At 39.0% G+C, this 17,335-nt stretch overlaps 1 protein-coding gene across 3 annotated transcripts in view; it reads right to left on the bottom strand.

The window, feature by feature from the left end:
• CRACD (capping protein inhibiting regulator of actin dynamics) overlaps positions 1–17,335 on the bottom strand; it is a 301,181-nt gene that overhangs the window by 154,551 nt on the left and 129,295 nt on the right. For all 3 annotated transcript variants that reach the window (XM_058298065.2, XM_071216493.1, XM_058298067.2), the window contains exon 2: positions 15,374–15,520. The gene's annotated coding sequence lies outside the window, so the exon portion shown is untranslated. The remainder of the gene's footprint in view (positions 1–15,373; positions 15,521–17,335) is intronic.

Genomic DNA, 17,335 nt, shown 5'->3' on the forward strand with positions numbered 1-17,335 from the left:
ACTATACAATCCCCAAAACTAAGAAAAATTAATCTTCAAATTTATAATGCTCTCATATTTTACCTATTCTGTTTCAAAATGAACTTTAATATCCAAAGATTTATATTCTGTTATAACAGGATACTTAGAATAAGAAAACAGGCTTATAAAACATCATCATCATCATCATTGTCATCATAGTTTTCAATTATTCTGCACTATTTTCCAAGTAACTCAAAACTCTTCATGGATATTTATTTTCAGAGAGGTTATTCATTAGGGAAAAATATCCTGGATTGACAAAGGCAAAAATAATTTTTGAATAAAACACTGAAATTTATATAAGGTCAATTTTTAGCCACTTGCACTGCCAGTTATATTTCCATTTAAGGTCTGCTTCTTTGCAGAAATTAAATTTGATGTGCTTTTCCAGTTTATAGTTTCCTTTTTTCACACTTCTTCTTACCTGGTATGAGTAATAACCTAAATTGTCTTAATTCCATGATGTCATATTATTTGTACCCTTTCTTATACTTTTTTAGTATCAACCACATTTTAAAATTTTTATTTAAAAATTTATTTTTTATATCAATTTTACACCAATTATATTTTGCAGCATTCATTTCTCTGCACTTCCATACATACGTATATTTTTAAAGCTTTATTTTATTTATTTCTCTCCCCTTCCCCCACCCCATTGTCTGCTCTCTGCATCCTTTTGCTGTTTGTTCTTCTGTGTCTGCTTGCATTCTTGTCGGGGGCACTGGGAAACAGTGTCACTTTTTTGTCGTGTCATCTTGCTGCGTCCGCTCTCTGTGTGTGTGGTGCCACTCCTGGGCGGGCTGTGCTTTTCTCACACTGGGCAGCTCTCCTTGCGGGGCTTACTCCTTGAGCATGGGGCACCCCTACTTGGGGGACACCCCTGTGTGGCACAGAACTCCTTGCACATGCAGCACTGCGCGTGGGCCAGCTCACCATGAGTCACCAGGCCCTTGGTATTGAACCCTTGGACCCTCCATATGGTAGGTGGACGCTCTGTCAGTTGAACCACAACCGCTGCCCTCAGTATATTTTTAACATTTGATCTTTGAAGTTTGCATAGCTTTTATCAGCTGTTTCTTACAACATTTTGCCATGAAGTATTTTTGCATCTTTTTCCTATATACTCACAGCCATATTTTGGGTGCCCTCCCCATTATACCTCGAAACTCTCATACACTGGAACAGTAGTTGTATTAAGCAAGCCACATGCTCTGTCTACTTTCCATCACAGTGTGAAGAATTTCCTTAAAAAGCAAAGTTATCATTTTTTCATGCTCTGCTCCTTTACAAGGTCTTATTCTTTTAAAGGACTCACATCACCCACCATAAAAACTCAAGTAGAAAAGATGAAACTTAATGATTTTCTTATACTTTTTATTAATATTACAACAACAAAAAAATCTGTCTTTAAAAAGACCTAAATTCATTTCTTCTATCCCTCTCTTAAAGTATTGAATTTCCTGCTATGACATTTAATATAGTCACAACATAAATACCACCTCTACATTTGGACATGGTCAGATCTATCCAAGAGGTTCAAACCAATGGATGAGGTCAGTCCTCTCTCAAAGAATCATTCCTGCTTCCAATGGTTTCACTTTTCCTTTTGCTTACCTCTGAAACAGAATCTAAAAATTTAATGGTTCCTTATTCAATTTTTATTTCTTCTCTATATTTTTTACCTGCTTCCTTAGCTTAATTACTCTGTACTTGCTCATCTTAAATCCCATCATCCCTGAAGAATTGGATATTTTTAAGCTTCTCCAATGTTTTTTGCGATACCATTTTTCCAATATTGCTGGTGAATGCAATTTGCAGGGTCTGATTTACAAATGTCTTTTATTGAATAGGCCTGAAACCAGTTACATGTTTTCTTTTGCAGAATCTATCACCAGTGTATATTGCAAAGTATTATCTGTGGCTCTGCCTTTTCTAATCAACCCATCTAATCATGGAATGGTAGTAGAGAGTTAGGAAAATATATCAGTATAGCTTTCTGTACATGATAATGTGCTTCTAGTCATTTAATGCCTAGCTACAATACCTTTGACATGCTCATATGGGACTATTTTTCCATTTGATCCAAGTCATCAAGTAGTTGCTGAATGCCTGTCAAGCACACAATATTTAACTAGGTAAATGGGGGACAGGAAAAGAAGCATACATCATAATCTGCCCTCAGCAAGTTCACTATCTCAGCTGAGGCAGGATAAAGACTGCTTCTGTACAAAAATATGAAAAGTAGAAGCTCTTCTTCCTGATCTCCTAAATGAAACACAGTAGCCTATAGGCATTGTTTAATATTCAATTTGATTATTTGATTATTTACAAGTGACTCCTCCAGATTCTGCACACAACATGTAGCAATTTGCAATGTTGTTGAAGAATGATTCTCATAACCTAATATCAACACTTGAATCTCAATACACTTGAATGTTCTCTATTCATAGTGGATATGTTTTCTGGAGCAAAGTATATTCTGTAGTGAAATAAAGTATTTGGAAATGAAGGAAATCTCTCAATATGTTCTATGAAAATCTCAATAGTTTAATTTATATAATACTTACCTTTTTCTTTTCTTATATATCACTTCTCTTGTCAATTTCTTTAAAATAGTCCATATGCTAAGACATATGGGAAAGGACTAACTCTGCAACCATTTTACTTGGTGTCAACAAACATGGCCATATGCCAAGCTATGTGCTAGAGCTGGGACTCAAAGAGATTTATCAGACACTGTCTCTCCCCTGGGGGAACTCAGAGTCTTGAACTCCTAGTGTTGTCAATGTGGGGGTGAAAGAGAGCCAAAATTAACTAATCTTATGCCACTCCTCTTGAAAGTCTGATATATAAATCTTTTATGTGGAATTTCAATGATCTTTCATGCCTGTATTTTGTAAGTCAAAGTTCACTTTTTTGAGACCAGGAAAAAATGTCTTCTCATTCCAGTTCTTGTAATCAATTTTCTTCCTTTGGTTATCTGGTTTCCTTTGCATAGGACAATATTTGCTTTTTCCCAAAGCCTTTTAAAACAATTTTCGCATGACATGTATTAGATATTAAGTAGTTTCTTTATGCCTCAGTCTGCTTTCCTTTCATCTCTCATTTCACTCTCTACTCTTCAATAAATTCTTACACATTATTCCATGTTATTAACCTCCCTATATACCATGTTTCTATTTTAACATTTGTTTCATGCCCTACTTAGTGACTAGAGTATTTATTTTGGTGAAATCTACAAAGGAGTGGGCAGGCCATGGTTAAAAGTAAGATTCTTAGCACAGAACACCTTCCTGAACAAAGTAAATTCATAAAATGATTGGAGTTTTGCCCTTCTTTCAATGTACAGTAGGTTTACATTTATATGCAGTTTAAAAGGCCTTGAAAAATATCCCACTGGGCAGTACTATCACAAAATCTCTCTGATGTATTGTGAACACAAAGGTTGCACACTCGGGACAGTGAGAGAAAAGCACATAAACAAATTCCTGTGCAGAAAGGTTTTTATTGGTCTTCATTGTTGTAACTTCCAAGGTTACTATACAAAGTGCACAATTTTTCCATGGGTAGTACAGATGTACATTTTGTACCACAACTGGGAATTCATTTTCCTTCAGAAATAATGTCATACATGGTGGTTGTGGTGGATGCTGTGATTTGCCACCCATACCCAGCAGCCAGCAGTGCTGGAGAAGGTAGACTAGCCTTCCGAAGTGAGCTATTGGGGGTTGAGTCATGAACCCCACAAAGGATATGTTCAAGTCTTAATCCGCCTCCTATGGGTGTGAACCCATTTGTAAATAGGACCTTTGAGGAAGTTTTTAATAGTTAAGGTATGGCCAAACTGAACCAGGGTGGGTCTTAATCCTTATGAATGGAGGCCTTATAAAGAGAGGAAATTTGCATGCAGTCACAGAAACCAGAAGTAGGAGATGCCAGAGAGGAAAAAGAGATTGCCATATGATGCAGGGCTGCCATCAATGGAATACTACCAACTCCAGAAGAAGGCATAGCCTTGCTGACATCTTGATTTTGGACCTCTAGCCTCCAATCTGTGAGTCAATAAACTCTTGTTTTTTAAGCCAACCCACTGGGTGGTATTTGTCACCGCATCTTTGGCAAACCAAGACAGATGCAAAATGGGCTTTGAAAGATGTGATTAAGCTAAGGATCTTGAGATGGGCCGATTATCCTGGATTATCTCAGTGAACCCAAAGCAATCACAAGGGTCCTTATCAGAGAGGACAGAAGGGTCAGAGTCAGAAAAGGTGACATGATGACAGAAATAGAGATCAGGAAGAGAGAGGTTTGAAAATGCTTTGCTGCCTGCCAAAGAATATAGGGCACCTGTAGATGTTATAAAAGTCAAGGAAATAGATTCTCCCTTAGAGCCTCCAAAGGAATGCAGCTCTGCTAATCTAGTGTGGCAGTTTGAAGCTGGGTGGATTCCAGAAGATCGTGTCCTTAGAGCTAATCCATTGCTATGCCTGTAAACCCACTGTAGATGGGAGCTTTTGATTAAATTCAGTTAAGGGAGCTTTTGATTTAATCACTTCATTAAGGGCCTTTGGTTAGATTGTGGGACCCAGGGCTGGGTCTTAATCTTCTTACTGGAGTCCTTTAAAAATGGAGGACTAAAGAGTTGCAGACACAGGGGAAAAGCTGCAGAGACAGAGGAACCCCGAGAGGCTATGAGAGAGGTTTTAGAAGGCCGGAGACTGGGATCAGCGGGTCACAGAGGCCCCCCAAGAAGCTGGAAGAGACAAGGCCCAGAAGAGAGGGGAAATACAAGCCACATGCCAACTGTCCACAGTTGAGTTCAGGGAGAAAGGCTGGAGAAGGCAGAAACTGGCAGAGCCGCTTTTAAGCCTTTCCATATGCTTGATCACCCACAGCTGCAACTTGGTGCGATAGCATCTCTCGATGATGCCTTGATGTGAACACTTCCAAGGCCTCAGAACTGTAAGATTTCAACCCAATAAATTCTCATTAAATTAGCCAACCCATTTCTGGTATATTGCTCCCAGCAGCTTGTAGCAAAATGAAAATACAAGACAATAAATTTGTATTCTTTTAAGACACTAAGTTTGTGGTGATTTATTATAGCAGCAATAGGAAACTAATACATGTCCCTAGAAAAGTTATCAAGTTCTATGGTCAAATAATTTTGGGAAACATTATTTACTGTATCTCCTTCTCAATGCCACAATTTGAGAAGCCCTACAATAAAGAATCCTGTCTAACTGTTTAAACCAGAGTTTCCTAAAAGTAAGTTGCATAAACATTTTTTATTTTCCTCAGAATTACTGTTTTATGCAAACTACTTTGGGAAACATTAGTTTAAGGAATTACGCCATGAATGATGAAATACAAAAAAGATGAAGACATTCTCTCTCGGTTTTTTTTTCAAGGTACCAGGGCCAGGACTCTGGGACCTTAGATGTCAGAAGCTGGAGCTCAACCACTGAGCCACATCAGCTCCCCTGAGTTGGTTTTTTCATTTGTTTGTTGTTGGTTTTTTTGTTTTTAGGAAGCACCAGGGACCAAACACAGGACCTCCCATGTGGGAAGCAGGCACTCAATTGCTTGAGCCACATCCACTCCCCTGATGAAGACATTCTTGGATAAAATGATCTAGATTGAAATTCCATCCATTGGAGTCAATGACTGAATTATTATTAAGTGCCTGCTATGACCTAACATTGCACAAAATATTAGGATCAGGGAGGAGGGCATGAAATAAAATGGCATAAAGGAAAATATTACTGACTCCAAGGAGATTATCGTCCAGTAGGGGATATGACACACTTATCATAAATTATAAACCAGGGAGAAAACATTAGGTTCTGTATGTGCATTATGAGGCATAGAGAGAGAAAGAGAGATGGACGAGGCACTGTGGGAGTAAGTGGGGAAAGAAGAATCCCTTTGGTGTGGGGGGGTGGGGCTCAGGAAATGAGTCACTGAGTAGTTAGCATTTGAATTTAGACTTTAAGGATGGCTAAATTTTTGATGGGAGGAGAGAGAAGAGAGGGAGAGTATTCTCAGGTAGAAGCATGAGGTGAGCAATCCTACCTATTAATGCAAGCTATCTAAGTTGAAAACTAATTTGTTGGGAAGTGGACCTGGCCCAGTGGATAGGGCGTCCGTCTACCACATGGGAGGTCCACGGTTCAAATCCCGGGCCTCCATGACCTGTGTGGAGCTGGCCCACATGCAGTGCTGATGCGTGCAAGGAGTGCTGTACCACGCAAGGGTGTCCCCCGCATAGGGGAGCCCCATGTGCAAGGAGTGCGCCCCATAAGGAAAGCCGCCCAGCACGAAAGAAAGTGGAGCCTGCCCAAGAATGGCACCACACACAATGAGAGCTGATGCAGCAAGATGACTCAATAAAAAGAGACACAGATTCCCATGCCACTGACAACAACAGAAGCGGACAAAAGAAGAACAAGCAGCAAATGGACACAGAGAACAGACAACTGGGGCAGGGGGTGGGGGGAAAGGGAGAGAAATAAATAAAAAATAAATCTTTAAAAAAAACTAATTTGTTTATAGATGGAGAAACAAGTAAAGCCTTATTTGTGCAATAATCAGAGTGATATAAATTGTGGTTTCAGTTCTAGAAGTTTCTTAAATCCCACAAAAACACCAACATTTATCACAATATTTATCACAAAAACACCAATATTTTCATAATAAGTGAAAATAAAACAATAGATGTATGGTTTTTAAATACGTAAGTATATATATATATATAAAACCAAATACTTTTAAAAAGTTACATCTTAAATATTTCTTTGGGAGTAATTTTCTGCATGTGATGGACTTTTTGAGGCTTCTTAAAATATGTGCTCAGTAAAGTTTCAACTAAAGATGCTTTTTCCTTTTCTAGAAAAAACTTCCAAGTGATAAATATAGGCCTTCCTCATTGTTCCTTGGGCCTGTGAACTTCAATTCAGAAATAGTCATCTATTTCAAAATTTTTCTATCTCAATTCTGCATGAATGGATGTAACCAAAAGATTAAGTGGGGAAGAGGATTAAGTGGGGAAGCAATTAGGCTCGCGTCTACCATATAGGAGGCCCAGGATTCGATATCCCAGGCCTGCTGGTGAAGGCAAGCTGGACCGTGAGGCAAGCTGGCCCACGGGGAGTGCTGTCCCACGCAAGGAATGCTGCCCCACGCAGGAGTGCTGCCCCATGCAGAGAGCTGATGGGCCAAGATGATGCAACAAAAAGAGACACAGAGAGACAATAAAAGACGCAGCAGACCAGGGAGCTGAAATGGAGCAAGAGAATGATTGCCTCTCTCCCACTCAGGAAGGTCCCAGGATTGGTTCCCAGAGCCGCCTAATGAAAACACAAGCAGACACAGAAGAACACACAGCCAATGGACATAGAGAGCAGACAATGGAAGGAGGGAGGAGAAAGAAATAAAATCTTTAAAAAAATAAACAAGATTATGTGAACAATAGAGGAGGATCATTTCCGTGGTGACTTAAGCTTCCTTTTCCATGTCAATTTTAGTCTCCTTGGGAGTAGAAACTACTTTTTTACTGTTTGTTCTTTGAAAACCTAGAATCCAGAACAAGGCCCCTCATGTGAAAGGCACATACATATGTTTGTTGAGATGGTGAAACGTTCATGAGGAAGTGAAATCTTGGCTCCACTTAGGCAATTTAGAAAAGGAAATTAAAAATTTATTTATTTCAAAAAAGAAAAGAAAGATTAAAAACAAAAAGTAAAAATAGGTAGTGTTTTAAAGAATGAAGTTCTGATACATACCACAACATGGGAGAACCTTAAAAACATCATGTTGAGGGACAAAAAAGATACAAAAGGACAAAATAGGGAAAACGGACTTTGGCCCAGTGGTTAGGGCGTCCGTCTACCATATGGGAGGTCCGCGGTTCAAACCCTGGGCCTCCTTGACCCGTGTGGAGCTGGCCATGCGCAGCGCTGATGCGCGCAAGGAGTGCTGTGCCACGCAAGGGTGTCCCCCGCGTGGGGGAGCCCCACGCGCAAGGAGTGCGCCCGTGAGGAAAAGCCGCCCAGCGTGAAAAGAAAGAGCAGCCTGCCCAGGAACGGCGCCGCCCACACTTCCCGTGCCGCTGACGACAACAGAAGCGGACAAAGAAACAAGACGCAGCAAATAGACACCAAGAACAGACAACCAGGGGAAGGGGGGAAATTAAATAAATAAATAAATCTTTAAAAAAAAAAAAAAAGGGACAAAATAGTGTGTGATTTCACGTATATGAAATACCTGAAGTAAGCAAATATATAATACATAGACAAAAGTAGATTACAGGTTACCAGGGACTGGAGGGGGCACCGAGTTGGAAAGAAGTGGAGAATTAATGTTTTAGGATAACAGAGCTGCTGTTTGGGGTGATGAAAAAAATTTGGTAATAGATGGTGGTGGTGGTAGCACAATATTGTGAATGTAATTAATATCACTGAATAGTATACATGGCAATGGTTAAAATGGGAAATTTTGTGTTGTACATATGTTACCACAATAAAATTTTTAAAAATAACAGGTGTCATCTTAAGGATAAGGAATTCAATACAAAGATTTTGGTTTTTCACTTTTAACCCCTAAAAAAAATAAGACTCATGAACACTGACTAGGCTGATGGGATACAAATCTAAAAGACCCCTTATTTTGAGACTGAAAATAATTTGTTATTCAGGAGAATGGTTTCTTTCAAAGTTAAGTGGGAGCACTGGAAGCAGTTTTTGAAACCACCCTAGCAATACTATGGTTTTTCTACTTGCCACTTTCTGGAAGAGAAACCAACACTATCCTTGGGCAAATCAAGTAGTTATTTTCTGAGCTACGTTAAAGAAAGAAAAAGCAGGATTTGGAGGATCAAAGGGTCCCTCCCGTATATTCCCATACGTTGTGACTGCTAGAGATTGTGTGCCTCCTTTGTTTGTCAAACACCTTCTCATTTTTCAAGCCCAGCTCAAGTGGCACCTCTGGGAGGCCCTCTGGCTCCCTTTGGCAGTTGTTTACTCTGTCCTTTGTACTCCCCTGCACTCTGTGCAAAACCCTTTCAGATGTTGCTAATCACATTTTATCAGATTATCTGTTTACATATTTCAATAAAGTTCAGTTCACATTCCCCTGCCCTAGGCGTTTTGCTAGATTCAAGGCATCGGTGGCAGGACTCCAGCCTTTAGAGGCTACCTCTTATAACTGAGACAAAGAAGTCCTCATCTAGGAGTGGGCATAGCTCAGTGGTTTGAGCTCCTGCTTCCCATGCATGAGGTCCTGGGTTCAATCCCTTATACCTCCTAAAATAAAAAATTCAATCCTTTAATCACAGGAGAACATAAGGCAGCAGAGAGGCAAGAAGAAGTGAGCATGAACCCCTGGACAGCAGGGTCTTATTTCATATCCTTGGCCCAGAGCACATGGCAAATAACAAGTTCAAGACATGTTCCAGACATGTTATGGGAGGGAGGAAAGAAGGGAGAAATCAACAAAAATGAAACCACCACCACTCTGCTGTTTGTTGTCTTGTTGTCAAACCCATTAGTTACTCTGAAGGTCGAAGAGAGATTTGGGAGCAGATGGATGATGGATTCATTCCTACTTAGCACATAATACACTATTAGATGGAGACAAATTAAAGTTTGTCCTGTATTTAACTCATCCCACAGATCATGTTAAATAATGCTATACTCCCTGAACGTCTACAGAGAAGAGACTTAAAGACATTGCATCTGTTGAACCACTAGTATTACACTAATGCTAAATTTAATTCTTGGGGTCTGCATTATTAGGCCAGGATGCTCTTTTGCTACTGCAAAAGGATTTAACTAGAATTTCAGTCACCCCAGAACTTTGTTTGTCATCTAGTTCCCAATTTCTCTGCCAGCTTCATCTGTGCAACTTATCTTGGGTTACATTTGGCAGATGGAGAGCGGAATCCTGTTTCAAGTCCCCACTATCTCCATCCCAGAGTCCTCCCTGAGGCAGCCTCTATTCACAGAGGAGAGAAGGAGGAGGGATGGGCAACTGGCCTCCCCAAGAGAAGACAGTGTAAAGTATTCCTCAAATTTTCATCTTCAACGGCTGGTATCATTTTAATTCCCTTGGGAAAGACAAGCTTTGTTGTTGAGGCTAGCAATATAATCTCTAGCTATCCTGATGCCAAAATATCAATTACAGGTTCATTTGGATGATGGGATAAATTGGACTTCAGACCACTCAACAATGAGATAACCTGGGGGGGAGGGAGGGAAGGAATGAGTGAAATAAAGGGAAATCGAATTTTCCAAATTAAGTAGCTTAATTCTGAACTGCTATTTGTCCCACAAAGAGAAGCCAGTCCATCAGCAACTAAAGTGAGGCAGGTATTCCTAAAGATAATTTCTTCTTGAAAGGACTAATTAGAGAGATGTTAATTCTCTAATAGTATCTCGGTTCTACCAGCATAATAAGACTGAAAATTAAGTATTTTGTAGTTCAAAGTAATGTTTTATAATTATTATATTTTTTAATAATTTAAGGACTTGACTATTTCTCATTGCTCGGCAATTCACCATTCCTGGAAAATAAGGAGAATTTTATTCCCATTCCGTAATGATAAGATGGATTGGATAGTCTCTAAATTCTAATATTTGTCACCCCTTGACCTGTCTTAGGAAAAGTCTAGTATTTCCCAGGATGTTTGTGGCAGGGAAGTAATTGAAACCAGTGACCCCTGATTTGCTTGGCCCAGGTAGTCTAACTTGACAATCAGCGGCACCAGCAAGCAGCAGCAGCAGCAGCAACTGTTTATCTGCAATTACAAAGTGCTGGCGAGATCATCAAAAGTCAGTTGAGTGGCCCTGAGTTTACTAGACTCTTAAAACCCCTACCAGAGGCATGTAATCTAGCTTTGTTCTGGGAAGCCCCAACATCAGTGGCACTGACAACAACCAACGAAAGGTCATGCAAGCAGGAGCTTTATCTGCTTAATATATAGGAAGTCTGTGTAAATGTAGTGGAATTTTTTTAAGCATGTTGCTTAAAAACAGGTAGAAGACTATATAGCTCTAAATCATAAGCTTCTCACTCCATGAGCATAATGTATGCTATTCATCTAAGTAGCCCTAGTGCTTCAAACTTAGTAATAACAATCGTAACAGCTAATTACGTAACTGTAATTATTTAACACTGAAATCATTTTTTTTTAAAGCAACTGTGGTTATTTCTTTTGACCCACGGGTATCTTGAAAAAATTACTGAGACACTAAGGGTGCTGCAAACAAAGACAGTTTGGGAACCTCTGCAATCTAGCATTGTTTGTAACAGAAAAAGATGGAAAACAACTTAAGTATTTATTAAAAGACTGTGGTTAAATAAATTATGGTATGTCCATAGAATAGAATATTATGCAGTCATTAAATAAAACAAGGCACTTTTTAATGTTATAAAATGAAGTCTCTCTTAATATATTTTTACTGAAAAAAACAAGGTATGGAACAGTACATTGGGTATTCTATTATTTGTGGTATTGAAAAAGGAAAAATACAGTTTTAAAAATGGTAAAAAGTGGTTACCTCCTGGGTGGAAACTGGATAGCTGGAAGCGGTGGGAAGAAAACTTAGATTTCATAGATATTTTGAAAAACTTTGTAAAATGAAGGTATTACCAGTTCAAAAATATAAGTAAATTTTTTGAAAAGAAGAAATGGGAGTTTCAGGTTAAGATAGAGAGGTAGTAAAGGAAATTTTTCAATCTTTTTTCCATTTACTAAGAAAGGATTCGAGAAATAAGCAATATCTAAACTGAAGTTTCCTGGGGAGAATGAAATAAAATATAACCACCCTTTGGAATTAAAAAATTTCAAATCAAAATAAGTATATATAAAGGAGTGTTAGGTATGATTAGAGCAACAAAAAGAAAATAGAGGGATGAGATAGTAATGAAGCAAAATGGCAACAGTTAACATCATTGACAAAAAGACTATGGGTCAAAAGAATATGAAGGTGCTGAAATTGGCACATACTTTCAGGATCAAAGGAAATAAGTGTTAAAGAGTAAAATCATCTTTGGAAGGCAGGGAGCTGTTTTCTTTTCTTTCTTTTTTGTTTTCTAATACTAAGTAAGAACATAGGCTTCAAACGAAGTTGTCAGCTGTTCAGTGGAAAGAGAAGACCAAGAGCTTAGGGGGAATAAAAACATATTTAGAACAGACCTTAAAAAAAAAAAAAGAATATTAAACAAACTACAAGACCACATAACAACAACAAAAAATGGGTAACAACATCACTTAGGAAAAGCAGGTGGGGGACCACCCCAGTCTTAGTTTGCCAAAGGTGCCAATGCACAGTACCAGAAATGGGTTAGCTTTTATAATGGGAAATTTATTAGGGATAAAAGCTTACAGTTCCAAGTCTGTGAAAATGTCCAGATCAAGGTACCAGAGATACTTTCTCACCAGTCAGCACTATTGATCCTGGTGTCCTGCCACGTGGTGAGGCAAGATGGCCACCGATTTCTGCTGCAGTCCCTGCCTTCCCCTCAAGGATCACCATCTCCAGGACCTCAGCTGTGGGTGATGGGGCATTGGACTTGTCTCTTCCCCAGTCTCCTCTCTCAGCCTTGGTTGCTCCACCTTCTGCCTGAGCCCAAGTGTGGGCAATCATACATAGGGCTCATCTCTTCAGCCCTGAGCTGCTCCATGGCACAGGCTCTTGGGGGCTTCATGCTTCAGCTTCGGTTGCTAGCAACCCATTAATCCTTCCATGAATCCTCTCTCTCACATGGCTAGGTCAAAATGGCAGAGCTCCCTTTTCTGCGTGTCTTCCTTCTGTGTGTGTTTCCATTTATAAAAGGCTCAGTAAAAAGGTAAAGACTCAACCTGAGTCAAGCCTCACTGATGCAGTCTAACCCAAAGCGATCTAATCAAGTGATCTAATCAAGGTCCCTTAGCCAAATCTAATGCAACCAAAGGATCTCATACCCACAGGAATGGGTTCAAACACATAGTCTGTTTTTGGGATTCACCAAATTCAAACTATCACAACCCCATTTTGTCCAGCACCTTCATCTTTTCATCCCCACATCGTTGAGTCAGAGCCATGGACAAAGAGCTCTCCTAAGCCCTCATACAAACCATTTTCTGAACCATTCAATCTGTCTCCTGCTTTACTTGATATTTCTTCTCTTTCCAATTTTGACGTTAGGACTTTTTTCCTCGTCCTACAGCTCAATCTTACCTCCCAGACATAACACTTAAATCTGAACATTTTTTCCTTGACCAAGATTTAGACATTTCTCTGGGAATACTGCCTTTAGTCGCTTTGTCCATAGTCAGCCTAACCCAAGGATGTGACTCCTCAGTGCAAATCCCTACAGGTGGTCGGAACTAGACAGAGAATGGAAAAGTGCTCAGTTCTGTTTTGGTGTAGCCTTCCTTTGCTCAGGTGTATACCTCAAGACTAAGCATAGGGAACAGATGTGGCTCAAGTGGTTGAGCACCTGCCTCCCACATGGGAGGTCCTGGATTTAGTTCCCAGTTCCTCCTGAAAAAACAAAAAACAAAAAACAACAAGCAAAACAAACCAAAAAACCAACTCAGGGAAGCTGATGTAGTTCAGTGGTTGAGTGCTGGCTTCCCACATATGAGGTCCTAGGTTCAATTTCCAGCACCCGGTACCTCAAAAAAAAAAAAAAAAAAAAAAGACTAAGCCTAAAATAAGGCTTTAGTGTTGATGCAGGCTCCCAAATAGCACAAGCTTTATAATAAGACTCTTTAAAAATAATGAGAAAGCAAAAAACATTAAATGCTTTCAAAATCCCCTAATTCTATTGCAATATGGCAATTCACTACATAAAAATATCTGCATTTGTATATTTTCCTATGTTGTGTGAGAAGAATCCATGTGGTCCTGTCACATAATGTTCTACAAGTCACGGAAATGAATTTCCTGGAAATTTTCCTACAAGGAGGAAGAGCATCTGTTCTCTTTGTTTGTCATCTATGAGGTGAATTATGAAATGGAGAGTGTAATATGGAAGGGCAAGAATAAAACAGGGCCTCTATTTTCTCTTTGCCAGGAATGCTGGGATAAACCATCAGCCTTGGGCTCTCTCTGGGTTAGGTGACATGGATAAGGATGGGAATGTTGCATGTGTGTAACTCTTGTCCCAGGTCAGGGCATCCTCTGTCACCTACACCCTAATCTCACCACCGTCATAGCTCTTGGGGCACGGTAAAATCAGACCGGCCTGCCTCCTCTACTTGGTGTCTATGACCTTGGCCAAGTCATTAGAGTTATCTGAGCCTGTCTCCATTTGTAAAGTGGGGATAGTAAAAACTTATTATTTAAAGTGACAGAAGTCTATTTATTGATTGTAGCGGGTTTTTGTTGTTGTTGCAGAGGAAACACACTTTAGAATAAACCAGATAAACAGGTAGAAAATAAGCGAATTTCTCCCATGCATCTAAACCACGGGCATTATTTCCTCCAAAGCTGGCTTTACCTCTCCGACGTCACCTCCCCCCAGCTCTGCTACAGCACACTGGCCTCCTGACTAGTCTTGAATGCCCAAGTCAAGAACCCCCCTTCTCACAGCCGCTACAACTGCCTAAAATACTCCCGGGGCTAACTCCTGAGTTCATATCTTGCTCAACGAGGCCTCCTCTGGCCAGTCTATTTGACAGTGTAACTTGTACTCCCACCCCCACCTAACACTCCCAATCCTCTATATTCTGCCCTGCACCTTCTCACTGGCTTTTAACATCCTAGCCTGGTTATTTATTTCTTGCATTGTTTATTGTGTCTGCCTCCATGCTAGAACTGTAAGCTCCATGAGGGCAGCGAGAGATATTCCCGTTTTGTTCCTCTAGAACAGTATCTAGTTCATAGTAGATGCACAAAAAAGTTTTTTAAAATTTATTTTCTTAATTAATCATTTTATTATTATAGAAGCTATACATGTGCATTGTAGAAAGTTAGGGGGGGAAAACCCAGACAGCTTTGGTGTCACATGCACCAAGAGACACAAGATCACTTGTGTACTATTCTGTACAATTTTATAACAACAAAACAATAGTGCTAATGACCTTTATATACTACACTCCACCATTTACAAAGCTTTTTCATAAGTAATTTATAGATGAGGCTCAGAGAATTTAAGAGATTTTCCCATGCTTACTCAGATGGTAAGTAGAAGAGCTGAGAATTAAATCTAGAATTAGAAGATCATCAGTGACATGGATCTTTAAACATGAAACTTGGTAAAATACATATTATTTGTAGAGTCCTACTCACAATAAATGAAATCCTCTTTAGTATACTCTCTCCATAACCTACTTTCCTCGCCATCCTTTAAACAAATGACTTACCTCTCTTAACAGCCACACGTCCTTTTGTTGTCGGGTAGCTCTCCACCAAAATTTTCGTCTTATAAAAAGAATTCCACCTTCAGTGCTAAGTGTATCAGAAAGTGGCGTACATTGCTGAGAAAGCCTAGGAAGTACTGCTCTTCCAAACTGTTGAGAAAAAATAAAAACATGGAAAACGACTTTGTCATCAATCCCTTTTAGAGAAGGCTTTAAAATGAATCTCTTTTTCATTCCTTGGCAGAAATCAGTACAAAAGAGGGATTTTTTCTTTTCTTTTTTTTTTTGCTGAGGCTTCCAATTAGGTTTAGTAATATTAAATTTGCATTCCTTAGCCTAAATTTGTTCTAGGGCTTTAAAAGAATTTATTATAAATTGTTTCCACTTTTGAAAGGACTGAAAGAATTATATCCATGAATACTGAGACTCCCATCCTTCTCACATACTGATTTCTCACATTTATTTTTTCTTCATGTTAGTTGAAGGATAAAGTTCAAGGAGCGAGAGGACACAAATTCAAACTAGGGGAGAAGTAAAGGCAATAATTAGATTATTTCCCCTCTCAGAGATAGTGAAGTCACCTTTTTTACTCAAATACAAATCACAAAGTTAACTAGGTTAATGAGCTCACTGTGGGTAGGGCAAGTACAATCCCTTCCCAACCTGCCTGAATGAAAACTATGACATTATGACTGTAGATTTTAAACGATTTTGCAAAGTCCAGTGAACCAAGACAACATTTTTGGGCAACAATGTGGGACTCACTCCAAATCTCTGGAGTTCTGGATGTCACTGGGTTTCTGGTCCTTAAGAGGAGTTTACCATGTAAGTTTAGAGGATTCCCCGTTCCAGCTATGAGAGACTAACACATTGACAAAAGATTAATTCATGTATATTACAGTGTGTTTGCAATTAAGCTGGAAATCAAGATAAAAAGGATAATCAGAGAATGCTCAAATATTTGTAAATGAAGCACCACACATCTAAATACCCTTGGATCAAAAAAAAAAAAAAAAGCATGATGGAACTTAGAAAAACATTTAACTTAAGTAACAATGAAATGATAAATTAGAAATTGTGGAATGCAGTTGTATCAGGAAAGAAGAAAGGTTGGAAATCAACCATTTATGTGTCCATCTCAAGAAATCAGAAAAAGAACAGAAAAATACACTGAAGAAAGAAGGAGGAAAAAAATAATAAAGACAAAAACAGAATGAAATGAAAATAGAAAACAATAAAAAATGCAGAAAAATAAACAAAAACAAAAATTAGTTCTTTGACATAGACCGATAAGCTTCTCATTTCATACATTTTCCTTGTTTTACCCTATCCAAGCAAAGACGTGGCTGTCTTTCTAATTATCAGACAACTCCCTGATACCTATTGAATATTAAAAACAGAACATCAGCTTCTGTCCCTGCTTATCTTCCTGGGATTAGGCCCTAGGGGCCCATCATAATTTCCTTTCCTCTTCAGAGCAGATGCCACCAACACTATTACCTAGGATTCTACTCTTCCACAACAATGATTTCACACAGAGTAAGTCTCCTGAGTTCCCTTTTGTTGTTTCCAAAGACAAGCAAGCACAGAGTCTCCTTTGCTTGCTATTCTTTACAGAGCAACAAAGACTAACAACAAATAAACATGGATACTTTGCAAAGGTTTCAGAAACTGGAATCTGAGCGCTTTGTCAATAGTATCATGATATTAAAACAATGTTGATCTAATATTTGACAAGACATCAGTCCCCAAAATGTGAAACTGCCAATAAGACTATTAGAACTATCGATTCACATCAAGTGTTATGAGGGGTGGGCTTCATACTAATTGTATAATGTTCCTTAAAAGGGCAACAAATAACAGTAGAAAGCAATGCAGCATATTTAAAGTCTCTAGAACATGAATGCAAATCCCCACATACTTAGCACTGAGGTTAAGTCTTTGTGATACTCAATCCAATTCTTA

Source organism: Dasypus novemcinctus, chromosome 1 (assembly GCF_030445035.2).
Source record: "Dasypus novemcinctus isolate mDasNov1 chromosome 1, mDasNov1.1.hap2, whole genome shotgun sequence".
NCBI classification, from domain to species: Eukaryota; Metazoa; Chordata; class Mammalia; order Cingulata; family Dasypodidae; genus Dasypus; species Dasypus novemcinctus.